The sequence below is a fragment of the Amblyomma americanum genome, chromosome 2 (assembly GCF_052857255.1).
Source record: "Amblyomma americanum isolate KBUSLIRL-KWMA chromosome 2, ASM5285725v1, whole genome shotgun sequence".
Classification (NCBI taxonomy): domain Eukaryota; kingdom Metazoa; phylum Arthropoda; class Arachnida; order Ixodida; family Ixodidae; genus Amblyomma; species Amblyomma americanum.
The window spans coordinates 92,937,196-92,950,123 of NC_135498.1; the positions used below are offsets into that span (position 1 = coordinate 92,937,196).

The 12,928-nt window shown below is 51.7% G+C and overlaps 1 non-coding gene and 1 pseudogene across 1 annotated transcript; both read right to left on the bottom strand.

The window, feature by feature from the left end:
• Positions 1 to 117: 117 nt before the first annotated feature.
• Positions 118 to 7,499, bottom strand: LOC144119892 (uncharacterized; annotated as a pseudogene).
• On the bottom strand, positions 1,359 to 1,442 carry TRNAL-CAG (transfer RNA leucine (anticodon CAG)). The gene has a single exon. It is a non-coding gene; the product is annotated as a tRNA-Leu (tRNA).
• Positions 7,500 to 12,928: the final 5,429 nt, after the last annotated feature.

The window sequence follows — 12,928 nt, forward strand, 5'->3', positions numbered from 1 at the left end:
GCTGCCGCTGCACGCGAAGGCACCCAGGTGCACGCGGTCGACCTAACTACGGAGGCGGCTTGGCCGCCTGCCGTGGGTCGGGCGGAACGTTAGGCCGCGGCTTGAAAGACGGACGCCTCACTCCAGGAGCTTTCGCCGGAGGTTCTTCAGCGCCTTTTTCAGGAGTATGTGGTGCATCGGAATTCTTTTCTCTAGGTCGCTTTCCAGCCTGACTGCTACTTGCAGCCACGGAAACCACCGTTTCCTCCTGATGACTTTCAGCGTTCTCCGAAGCCTCGTTAGGACGGGCGGCGGCGTCTTCCAACACTGCAGCCTTCTCATCAGGCAATCCGTCTGGCGGGACCGACTGGTTGTTGGGTCAAGCCTCCCGCTCCCCTCTTCGACACTGGTTGAATGGGGCACCAGTGTCTCCAAAACGTTGCCTCCCTTTCCCGTCGCAGCTTCTTCGGCGTCAAGCTCATCCATCATCAGCTCGGACGCTGCTTCGTTAGAAGAACGCCCGGTCACGCTGGCATACATTCGCGCACACTCACTCTCCGCATGCCCGAACCGACGGCACGCACCACACCGCGGAATTTTTCACTCACGCCGAACATGACCCTTCCCACGGCAGCGCAAGCAGAGGGGGGCCCTGCCCGGTACCTCAACCAGGGTCAATTCACCAGCGATGCTCACCTGATGCGGCAAATCGTCCAGCTTGACTCCCGCTTTCAGCGAAAGAGACACCAGGCGCGTTGTAGACCCTTTATCGGTGACGCCTTATACCCGCCAACGCTCAGCCTTGACCTCAGTTTCTTTTCCGTACGACACAAAGGCCGCACGCACGTCTTCATCTGGCACTCCGGGAGGCAACCAGTGAATCTTCATTCGAACTTCTTGGTTTGCTGGGTCAATTATCAAACACCGACGTTCCTTGACTTGAATTTCACCAGCGCCGAGCATCTTCTTGACAACGTGAGCACTGTCCAAAGTCACCGCCCAGACGTGACTCATCCGATACGGCCCCAAGGCGGTTAGGTCAGGGAGCAACTTGAGGTGAGCCAACGCGTCACGGAAATCTTCGACGCGGTACGGTCGTGCACGGACGTCAGCCTGAAGAAAAACTGTATTAAAACTATGCGACCTGTAGGCAAACTTGGTAGGATGACCTCGTACTCGTTGTCAGTTTTAAAAAACCTGTTTCCGCGGCCAGACATGGCCGCTGTAGCCGCTCCTGTGGAGCTCGTCATCACACGTTCGTACGCTGCGGCGGCCGGAAGTGGAATCGCTCGGCCATCCTGACAGAACAGGGGTGCATTGAAATCGGTGGAGAGTAAAACCTTCCTTATTCGTCTTGAGTGCATAAAAATAAAAAGTGTTGTCAGAAGTGGGATTCGAACCCACGCCCGGAAGACCGGACTGCGACCTGAACGCAGCGCCTTGGACCGCTCGGCCATCCTGACAGATCACGGGTGCACTGAAATCGCTGAAGTTTTGTACAAAATCTTATTTTCTGTTCTTGTGGGCATAAAGTTTCAAAGTTAATTTGAAACAATGCTTTGGTTACCGAGGGGCGACAAAAAGGCGAACAAAGTTGGTGGGCGAAGTGTCACCCCAATTTCCTTCTTACACGCAGAGCAGCGGGCAATTTTTACACAGAATTCATAATACTCATTCATCCATAAGAATAGTGCCCAGAAAGCAAAAGACATTCATAAGCACATAACTCAGATGAGTGAGAAAAAAAAACAACTGAAAATTCAAGAAACTAAAATAAAGAATCGATATGAATAAAATGCATTCTACCTAAATGTACAATATTTAAGACGCTATGACGAGAAAAAAAAACGGAATCGGCATGCAGGCTTAACCGAAGAGAGAAAGGAAGAAAGTGGAAGGTATGAGGCAGCTTTTGTTTGTAGGCCTAGAAACGGCCTTTTTTAGGCCAAAGAAGAGAAGACAGTAATCCTGCTAAACGCCTGCATGGAAGCACTATCCTCAATTGTTCCTTAATATGAGAGTATTTATTGAGCAGATCAGCTATTTGATGGTTCAGTGTTCGTGTTGAAGAATGGATTTACAGATGAATCACGGCGACCAACGCTGGCAGCATTCAGACAGCAGCGGGACAGGAGAGCCGGAGGCAGCAGCTTCAGACCGAGACCCGCGCTCTAGCCTCCAGCGATGACGACGAAGTCCGGTAGTAATGCGTCGCCCTCGTCGTCTTCTTCTTACAGGGTTTTTTTCCACTTGGAGCTTTTGAACTCCGTCAGTCCGGAAAACAAAAATCAGACAATTTTTGTTTTCAATTTGAATTTCAACTCAGCAAGTTCTCGCTTAATTTTTGTGTCTCAAATTTCCTTGGAAAGGAAAGATTCCCCGAACGGCTCATCGTTGTAATACGCCGTATTCGGCAGAGCAGATGGGCACGCAGCGATTGTTTTACCAATGCAAGGCGATCAGTCGGCGATGGGGGGAAGGGCAACTCCGAGGGACAAATACTGCCAGCGCGATGAGGCACACGTGATGTCATGCAGACAAGATTCATTCCTTGATTTCGTCGCTTCATGCTTGGAGCTTCAAAGCTTTAGAAAGCCGTCGTCGCGAGCAAAGGCAATCTGACAAGCCATAACACGCCGTGGGAAAAGGCAGTTTAGAATAGGGGGACCCTATCGGTTAAGGGGGAGTTATACTTCTTGCCCTCCTCCTGATGTGAAGGCCGGATTGGGCTAGTCGGTTGCTCCTCGCGAGCGGTGACTGATGATGGCACGCTGGCCGGTGATCGAATATACGGCGGTTGGTGGTACGAAGAGCACTTCGGGTCTTCGTCCGCTCGTCCGGCGACACGTTGCCGGTTGGGGCAGCGATTCCAACTTCTTAAAACAAAACTTATTTATTAAAGATGGGATTGATAAAAAAAGGCATCATAGCACAAGGCAGTTTAAAAAGGACAGTTTAAAAAAAAGGCTGCTTAAAAAAAGGCTGTTAAAAACGGCCGAGCTTGAGACTCGGCGCGCTCATCCAAATTCGTTGTTTCCCGCGGGTTTTAACCCCTTCGATAACTGGGCGGAGCTTTAGCAAACCAGCTCTCACCCAATTTGAACCAATAGCAAAACAATGGCAACGTGTATGTACAAGTGAGCGGAGCCCAGGGCTCCCCGGTCCGAGCCCAGTGGCCCCGCACCTCCTGGAATGTGCAGGGCGCGTGATTCCGCGTACGCAGCTTGCTGCATGCGCATTCCATCGAGTACCACACATCGGATTTGCCGTCTCCGTTGACAGCAAAGGAATGTCTTCGGCGGGGCAAGATTGACTCGGCGCCAGAGCCGAAAGTATTAGTGCCGTAGCTGGCATCGAGTCACCTAGAGTCACTAAATAAAGACTTAGAGTACCGTCACGGCAGCACGGCGGTAAGCAGGGGCGGCCATTTTGTTGTTTATCATTGTTGCCAGATTGCCGCTTCGGTGACCTCGCCGCTAACTTTGGCCCGGCCATTTTGTAAACAACGCTGTTAGCCACCCTGCGCTGCGGCGGGGATCGTAGCCGTACGGCATGGAGCCGCTTTATTTAGTGACTCTAGAGTCACCCTAAGCGCGGGCGTCACGCCTCGACGTACATTCCTCTTTTTCCCCCGGAATTTACCGCTCCTGGGAACAGGTGCAGGGGGGGGGGGGGGGGGACCATCGGCGCCGTGGGCTTCCAACTTAACAGGGGGGGTTGGGGAATAGCTTGGAGCCAGTGCTCATGCGCAGGACAAGAACTCAAGGGGAGTTATTGCTCTGAGCACGCGCATTGTCACTCCGCTATTCCCCTGTGCCCCTAATCAAAAGGGTCCCCCTATTCCAAAGCTCCTTAAAGTCGCGCTGCGGAGAATTCGATTGGGCGCTGTGCTGGCTCCTGCAGTCAAGGCGTCCTGGTCATCCAGGTCGCATACCCCTCCACTGAAATGCCCCTTCTGCCCTGCTCCCGCCAAGCAGGCAACGCTGAATCCCCTTACGAAGACTTTCCCGGGACTTCGAGCTACGAGCGAACATCTGCGCAGCCAGGGCTACCATCCAAGACGCCCGCCAGCCAAACACGCGCATGTCGACATGCTGGCCTTAGCATCCAACCCTGTTGACATTTAACAACGAATCTAGCCTTTACCTTTTTCTTTAACTAACGTCAAAGGCCAAATTTGCACAGTAAGAAGAAAAAATAGCGGCGAGCAATTGGATTGATGCGGTCGAAATGCGATTCGCTTCCAGTTCTTATTCCTTTTCTTTCACTCAGCAATCTATTCCAGAACTGGTTCTGTTCTATCCGTGATTCTATTCTGCTTCTGCTTCTATTCTTATTGAATTTCTATTTCTAATCGCATGTTATTTTTCGTTCTTGCTGAGTCATTCTTAGTTATTTTCACTGTTGGTGAGTCATTCTTACTCCGGCCTCTCCCTACTCTCCCCTACAAATGGATTGGAGGGGGACTCCCTTTTCTCCACCTGCCACTGTTTTCAGGTGCAGGCTTCACACAGATGGCGGTGCCGGGAAGTTTTCGATTTTATGGCACTCGTTACGCAGTAGTATAAAAAGCCGTACTCAGTGTTGCAAGGAAGAGCCACTCCGAAAGTGGACTGAAATTTTTGAAGCGAATGTTCTACTGGATGCAAAACTCAGATCTCCGACTCCGTGTCTCCAGATTACCTTAAATAACTTTGTGATGCCTACTACAGCAACAGCATTGCTGGAAGCTACATCAGGTGTGCTATCTCTGCAAGTTCACCATGACCAGCCTGGTCCACCATGGTGGCATGGCCTTTGACCTCTGACCTCAGGCCACCCCCTCCCCGCCCCTAAAAAATGTTCTTGTCAGACTTCGACCTACCAAGATGAGAGACTATTATCATGCCATTTCCTTTCCTGAAAAAAAAATAAAACAATTTTATTTGGAACAAAACTGATGTCTAGCCATAATTGACCGCGCCCAACATGATGGTGATCTCAGCACCGAATTTCCTGCCGGACAACCCGTCCTCATATGTTGCTTGGACGCAAGGGCCACATCACCGCTGCCTCCTCGACGTCATTAGATCCGCCCACTTTTTCTCCTTCATTTAGCACACACCTACTCTTTTCTTTCTCTTTCTACTTTCCCAGCACCCCTTATGCCCTGAGGCAATAAATAACGTTATCAAAAAAATCTCCAAATTTGGCTCAGGATAGCCCCGGAATTTTACCTGCCCACCTCCGAACATTGCCCTTGGCAATTTCGACGAAACCATAATTGAGCGTGTCCGACACGGTGGCGAACTCTAGATTTGGCCCGGGCCATTGCCAAAATTTGACCTTGGGAATGATTTCATACTATAATATGTTTAACCAAGTTTAAAAACCGTATCATCTTTTTTTCTGCGCGTGGGAGGGAGCAGTGTGCGGTGGTCGGGCCTTTGACACGTATATAGCTCCATTCACGCACTCAGCGGACAACGCGAATCATTTGCGGACATGTAATGCTGCTCATCAAGTGACTCTTGACCGGAGCACTGGAAGCGTCGTCAAGCGTCGGTTACACAATCGTGCTTCAGAACAGTTCCAACCAAGGCGGCGCAGAAGTTGCCATGAACTGTGTCGTGCAACCAATTTGTACCACGCGATATCGCAACACCTCAAAATTGGCATGCAAAAAGGCAGCTAATTTGTCCACGCCGAGCACTACCGGGACATTGGCTATCAAAAACAAAAAAACACGGCATGCGTCGAACCATCCCCCACTCCGTCGTGGCCACGATGTTCACACCCTCACCCTCGCAGTCCATCCGCGAGCAGCCGTCAAGTGAGAGATCGTGCGCTGAGAATTCGGAGAGCAGGCCACTCTTAGAGGAGAGTAGAGAGGACAACAGTAGTTTCCAATTCTCTCCACAGCGTTGACAGCGCCGCTGCCTGCTAGTTGCAAACGTCACAGAGGTGGAGTGGTAGCACCGGACCTTCTGTCCGTCCGCACAGGCAGCCTCGTCAAAGAGGTGGAGTAGGGCACTACTAGCACCTTCCCGATTGCAGTCTTTCGGCTGGTGGAGCACCACACACACCACACGCATGATGCACCGCACGCGAACCGGTCGCACTGTGCGCCATTGGTGGGCGGAACCCACTTCTTCCCCCTCACTCCTTTCCTCCGCCGTGCTAAAAAGGAGAGCCCGAACTCTCACAATACAACGACCTTTGTGGGTCGCAATGGCGCAATGAAAGAACAGCACGCGATAAAACTGTACATTTTGTTTATTCGCAACATCATTATAGGTGTTCTGCGCTTTTTTTTGAAAAAGGGGCTCGAGGAGGGGACAATTGGAATAAAAACGTAACTAGTAACGTGACACAGTGCTCCTTCCATCAAATCTTTGGCCCCCTGGTGACAGCTCTGGGACGGGTGCTTGCCGGTAGTGGAATTTGGCCTCTGCGATGCTTCCTGCTGCGTATGAACTCGAGGAAGTAGCAGCCAGCCGCTCGGCACGGTAGTGTTGTCGCGAACTGTTCCGGGCATGAAAGATTTTGTACAATACAGGGTCCTCGTCATCACTCTCGGGAGGTGTCGACTTGATGGGTTCCGTTTCTTTGTCCCAATTTGAATATGGAGTGGAACACTGTGCCCGACAGTTGTCAGCGCCCACATAGATGAAACTGCTATCTTGTTCTCGGTTGGGTTATTTCGAAGCCCGCATGCTTCCCACTGGCCGTCTCGTTGAGCTCTTGATCACTAAAGTCTTTACAAGGTGCTTGTTTTCGCCAGCGGACCACGTCCTGTGCAATGGCCACAGACCATGCCTCGTCATTCGTCATTGACCTCTGAAGGTTTCTGTAATTTCCGCTTTCAGTCAAATCGCGACCTTCAGAGGTTAGCGCTCCCTTCCGTCCTAACTCGTCGGCCTGCGAAGCACTTTCCGCTGGCCTCGCTCCCCGAGTCTTTTTTGACGGCGAGGTGTCGCGGCTGAGCTCTCTTGACCTACGGCAAAAAGATATGTGTGTGAAATCTCTGACCCACGGCGATTTTCTTGTGGGCTTCCGCCTGTGTTACCTTGCGCACGATGAAAGTCAAGCGGCCTGCCTCGGCGGCTGGAAAGCCGATGGCTGAGGTCCTCGCAGGAGGCTCGTTCATCCGGAAACCCTGGCGGCGTAGGCGGCGGGGGCCAGCATCTACGAACACCCGGTGATGGCGTTGGCAAACTGCGTCCCTGCCGCGGAGACCGGCCAGATGCCCTCCAAGTGCGTCCGTCACGGACAAGCGGCTCGCCGCGTTCAGAGCTCATTCCTGGAGAAGGCGATCCCCTGGATACCTCAAAGAGCGTCTGCGGCGGTCCCCAGCTGCAGGATGCGGCAGTGCCGCGGTCGAAGCTGAGGCCCGGGTTGCCGTGGCCGCTGTCGATGACGGTGTGATGATGCAGCTCACCCTGCAGACAAAAGGTGTATGCTCCAGGAAGCTGGCGACCTTCGCAGACAGATTGAACCCATATGGTGGTCTGCAGTCCAGAGTTCTCCATCTTCGGCATCCTAAAGCTCGCTTCTGAACGAAATGTTTTCTCTTCTCTTCTTCGTCCGAACGAATGCTTTCTCCTGCTCTATTCGTTTTCTTTCTCTTCACCTTATATTAGTCTTCTTCGTCTTCTAGCACCGAATTGGGAAGAGTACACGGACACGATTATTCTGTGCATTTTTAACGATATGCCCAAGACATCAATAAACATGGATCGACACGAGCAATTACCTTTCACCCGGTAACTTATTTATAACTGAATATCTCCTCATATTTCTACTTCGGTTTAAGCCACTGAACGGCAGCTATGCCATCGTGAGCGAGGTTGAAATCAGATGAGTCGAGGGCAAAATAAAATATCACTGCTGATTGTTTGTTTTAATTACAGAGAAGCGCTCATATTGTGTGAAGATCCTTGTTAGGGTTGCGTCACGCTTCTGAGGACTTACCTAGCACTTAGCGGTCTACTGGGCGGCTATAATCTAGATGTCTCGGCAAGATAAGCCGCCTTATATACGTCTCAGCCAGCCCCCAAACAGTAATGTTTTTCAGATGTGTTGACAAATTATCTTGCCGTCGGCTTCGAGAACATTTCAAAATATCATGACAAATCTTGTAGCTCAGCTCAGCTACTGCGCCAATTTTTTTACTGCGACAAGACATCTTGCAAGACACATTGGAGAAAATAATAATAATAATTGGTTTTGGGGGAAAGGAAATGGCGCAGTATCTGTCTCATATATCTTTGGACACCTGATCCGCGCCGTAAGGGAAGGGATATATAGGAAGGAGTGAAAGAAGAAAGGAAGAATAGGTGCCGTAGTGGAGGGCTCCGGAATAATTTCGACCACCTGGGGATCTTTAACGTGCACTGACATCGCACAGCACACAAGCGCCTTAGCGTTTTTCCTTCATAAAAACGCAGCCGCCGCGGTCGGGTTCGAACCCGGGAACTCCGGATCAGTAGTCGAGCGCCCCATTGGAGAAATCTCAAAAACAGAATCCCTTCTTCAACAAAAAGCTTTTTTTGACTGAGTACCAACCCGCCTACTCGACGGCTGGTCTCGGCAAGATTGCCAAGCCGTCTTGTACTCGTTACAACAGGCCAAAATTTCTTGAGGATGTACTTTATGCACTGCGTAGCAAGTACCACTCAACAGCTGCCACACTTAACCGTCTTCCAGTGCACTGCCAAAAATGTGGATGCTCGCCACACTTACCGAGCACCACTATTCTATTCCGTCATAAGGTCCAGGTGACTTGTGAGGTAATAGAAGTATTTTTAGTAGGAAAAACTAGTGCTTCAGTCAGCCTTCGGAGTGCTTCAGTCACCCTTCCCTTAGGCGTGCTTCAGGGGTCTATTGAGATGCACCATTTTCGCTCACTGCCAACGTCGCCGACACCGGCTTTTCTGCGACACGAGCTCTTTAACGCTGTCGCGTTAAAACCTGTTTTGAGTCGTCACGGCGGCTTGAGCGGGAAAGAACGGGGAGGTCGCATCAAGTTGGAACTTATCGCTGCGACGTGAAGACGACCATTAGGGTAACTTTTTTCTTTCACGCCCTACTTTATCCCTTCGCTTACGGCGTGCAGTTCGGGTGCCCACCGAGATATGTGAGACAGTTACTGCGTGATTTCCTTTCCTCAAAATCAATTTTCATTTTTTATCGCTGCGACGCTTCGCTTAATCGCTGGGCCCCTTGCATATTGACTCGCCATCCATCCATCCTTATTGTCCGTCATTTGTCCTTGTCACTCCCGCGAACTAGCTCGCAGCTTTTTTTTTTCTTCGTGCACTAGTTGCCTTCTCGGGTCTCGCCGTGATGACTTCACATGGAAGTGTGGTAGGCAATACCAGTGTCACAAGCGTCTCAGCGGTCCTGCACACCTCCAAAAGCAAACTGACTGACCTCAACAACCGGAAGAAGCAACGCCCAAGTGACTACTGCCTTCGTCGCATGTTCCTAATGTCTATCATCAAAAAGGCAAAGGAGCTGCAGAAGGCGCAACCACTCGCGCTCATAAAAGGTGATGGAACTTTGCCCAACGACGGTCCGGGCCCACGGATGGCGGCGTTCCTTCCGCTACTTTCCAAGCACTACGCGAGACGGCGACCTCTTCAGAGCTGCAACGACGTTGAATGCGTTTCGGCTGGCCCATCCATATCCGCGTCGGCCGAGGATGCGCGCTCGTCAACTGTTGGAGCCTGTACTTGTGCGCCAATGTGCGTTAATTTGGCCAAGAGCACAACGGAGCCTGTGATGCGAGCAGCTTTGGTCCCCTACGATCAGGGCGAGGATCTGCTGGCCTACTCCCCTCGTTCAAGCTTCTTGCCCCCTTAAGGCTGCAGATCTGCCCGACAACACATCTCCGCGGTTGCAGCGAGTGAAATTGTTTTGGGCTGCAGCGAAGAAACTGCCTTCCCGGAGGACAACGTTGTCGGCGGCCTCCACGGCTACATACTCGTCACGCCGCTGCTCCACGAACAGGACTTGGTTAACGCGAACCTCTTGTGCTGTGTTTGTGAGCACTGACAATAAATCAAGCGTTCTCGCTTAAGCTGCGTTCCTCTCTGCGCCAAGGGCGCTGAGCTGGCCTAGTTGCTGCATTCTTCAACGCCAGATTGCGCTGCCAGATGGTCGCGGCAGCCACCGCGCTGCGTCGTTCGTTTCATATCTCTGTGTACCGTGTAATGACTTTTTTTTTCGACGGGCACTCGAATGCCGAAGCCCACCTTGTTGCCTTCGGTTCCTTGCGGCCACTGAGATGAGCTTTCCCCTGTGGTGTGACATAGCGTTCGGCGCATGCACGCGCTGTCCCATTTGCCTCCTTCATACACCCACTGCATTCCGCAGCGTCAGAACGTTGCCTCTGCACTCATCGCAGCTGTGGTTGTGCTGCGAGTAACTACTGGAAAATACGGTGCAGTGAAAGTGCTGAACGAAAAAAATGCAAATGAAAGCCCTGGGGATTCATGAGCAGCCGAATCGGCGGTTGTGCTCGGCGCATTACGCCGAGACGCCTTCGATGTTTCACCACAAGCTGTGGTTAAAAAGAAAAAAAAAAGAAGTTTTTAAGGACAGGAAATGGTGCAGTAATTGTCTCACATGTCGGTTGGGGAGTGTCTTACCGGGGCCGTTAACCTCCTTTGAGGCCAGCGAAGTTTCCGATGCTGTGCGTGTTTGCCCCTTCTGGGTTGGCGAAAAAGAATGCCCATTAAATTTCTTTCTGCCCTGTGTACAACGGCAAAGAAGAGGTGATTCACAGTCGCTACCCAGTGCGATAGGGGGAGCCCGACCGCAGAGGATTTCGAGAACACGTATAATGCCCCTGCTACACGGGCGTTTCGAATGCCTTCGAACCGAATGTCATTCGGCTCGACTGCCGAGCTTCCGCTGCTACACGAAGTTTTTCAACGGCATTCGGTTCAGATGGCATTCGAGTCGACGGATCTCCGCGGAGACATTCCAGAATTTGGAAAGCCTTCGAAACGCGAACATAGCCCGAACCGACCAATAGGCGTCGCTGCCGTCATCGCTTCGCCCCGCCCACAGCCGCGCGACTGCTTTCGGTTCTGTGGCTGCTCATCTCGATACGCGCTGGTCGCTTTTTCCTGCTCTTTGTTTAGCAAATTGTCCCTCTTCTGTCTAAGTAAGTGCTTGCAAATAATAGTACACCGATGAACATTTACCGCGTGAGCATGAAATTTCCCCAAGAGTGCGCCGACGAGGATGGTTGGTTGCACTCATACTATTTTTTACATCGCTGCGTATGAACAGCTAGCGCTCGTTTGCATGACCTAAAACACATTCTGCGCTTTAGTTCTATTAAATAATCTCTTTTCATTTGTACCGGTTGTGCCCGTGCTTGTTAACGCAGTGCGACGATCTGTGGGAGGAAGCGCCGATCCGATCGCTCGCCTGAGAAACACTCGACAGCCGGGCTGCTGACATCGCGTACGACCGGCGCTTGTCGCTAATTTTCCCGACTTCTTCCGGCGTGACCAGTACTTTATTTTAACCTACTTTATCCAGAAGTTTGATTGCGGACCATTCATGCTATTTGAAACGCAAAACTTGTTATCCACAAAATGGCAATGGCGACTTCTGCTGCTCGTAAAGCAGTGCTCGGCGGTCTGGGTAACACCGGCGCTTCCCGTTCATCGTATGCGCCCTGCGATGTGAGCAATAGTTGATTTCTGGTCACTGTTGTCAAAACTGCACTCGTTGATTATTTGCATTCGCGTAAAATTGTGCATTCTGTTCACAACCGCCGAATTCACAGAGGTAACCCTGCAGACCCGCTAGGCCTAGTCGTCGCAGAAGGGAAGGAAGTCGCCATCGATTAAAATTAATTCGGCAAGCGCTTATCGCTGGTAAGTGTTCAAGTGTGCACATGTGAAATATACCCGCTCGTTTCGTTTATTTTCAATACGGATAAGTAGAAGCGCGAATTAATTCACACCGTCTGCTCATCAGCGCCTCGAATCCGATCAGCCGCCGGCCTGCCGTGGACATGAAGGCTGACCGTCCGCCGATCGGATACGTCGGTGTCGTTGGCCTAGAAAACTTGTCCCACTACAATCATATGCTGCGGTTTACTGTGACAGTGTCGTTGTCGCACCAGTGTGACCGCAGTGACCACCACCATCGTCATCGTCGCTGTACACTGAAAATGAGCTGAGCAAATTTAAGTGCGTTCGGAATGTGTCGTACAGCACAACACCGCGCGAATGCCATTGGACTCTGATCCCATTCGTACGTACCCGTGTCGCACAGGTAAGGTTAAACCCCTCCAGCAGGGTGTGTGTCGGGTCGCATCTCATTGTACATGTTCTTGCGGCCAAGCGGACGCACGTGCGCGCCGACGAGCCATCATGATCCTCTTCGCGTGTCTTTTGTCCCATATCTGGGGCTCAGCCCCTCAAAGCCTAGTGTGTCTATGACGGCACTCGTTGACTGCTTGACGCGCGGTCAACAAGAAATTGCCACCCTAGAATGACCGGCCACTGGCACGCGTCAACATCAGCTCACATGCAAAGAGAAGGGAAACGCGAGAGACGCGCTTTGTACGAGAGTTGGTATCTTTCTGACTAATGTGCATGAAGACAGTTCGTGAGTGAGAGTACTGAATAGATGGGCCTCGGAGATGGCAGGTCCGTTCAATTCGCCTGCACTCCCTGCACCAGTCCTGTAAAGTTCTACGGCGGTGCCGTGGCGGTGCCGCGAGCGTGCAGCGCCAGTTCCAGCAGTTCAAGTGCTGCAGTTGGCACTGGCTACTTCCTAAACGAATGGTCGAGTGCAAGCCTGGTCGTCTGCTAGCCTTGGTGTCGCCACCAAATTGCGGCGAGCAGCGTGGCGCCTAAATAAACGGCCGCCAACATCCCGAACCGCGTGAAGAATTTTCAAACAGCACATCGCAGCGAAGTGTTGCCATGACCGCGGC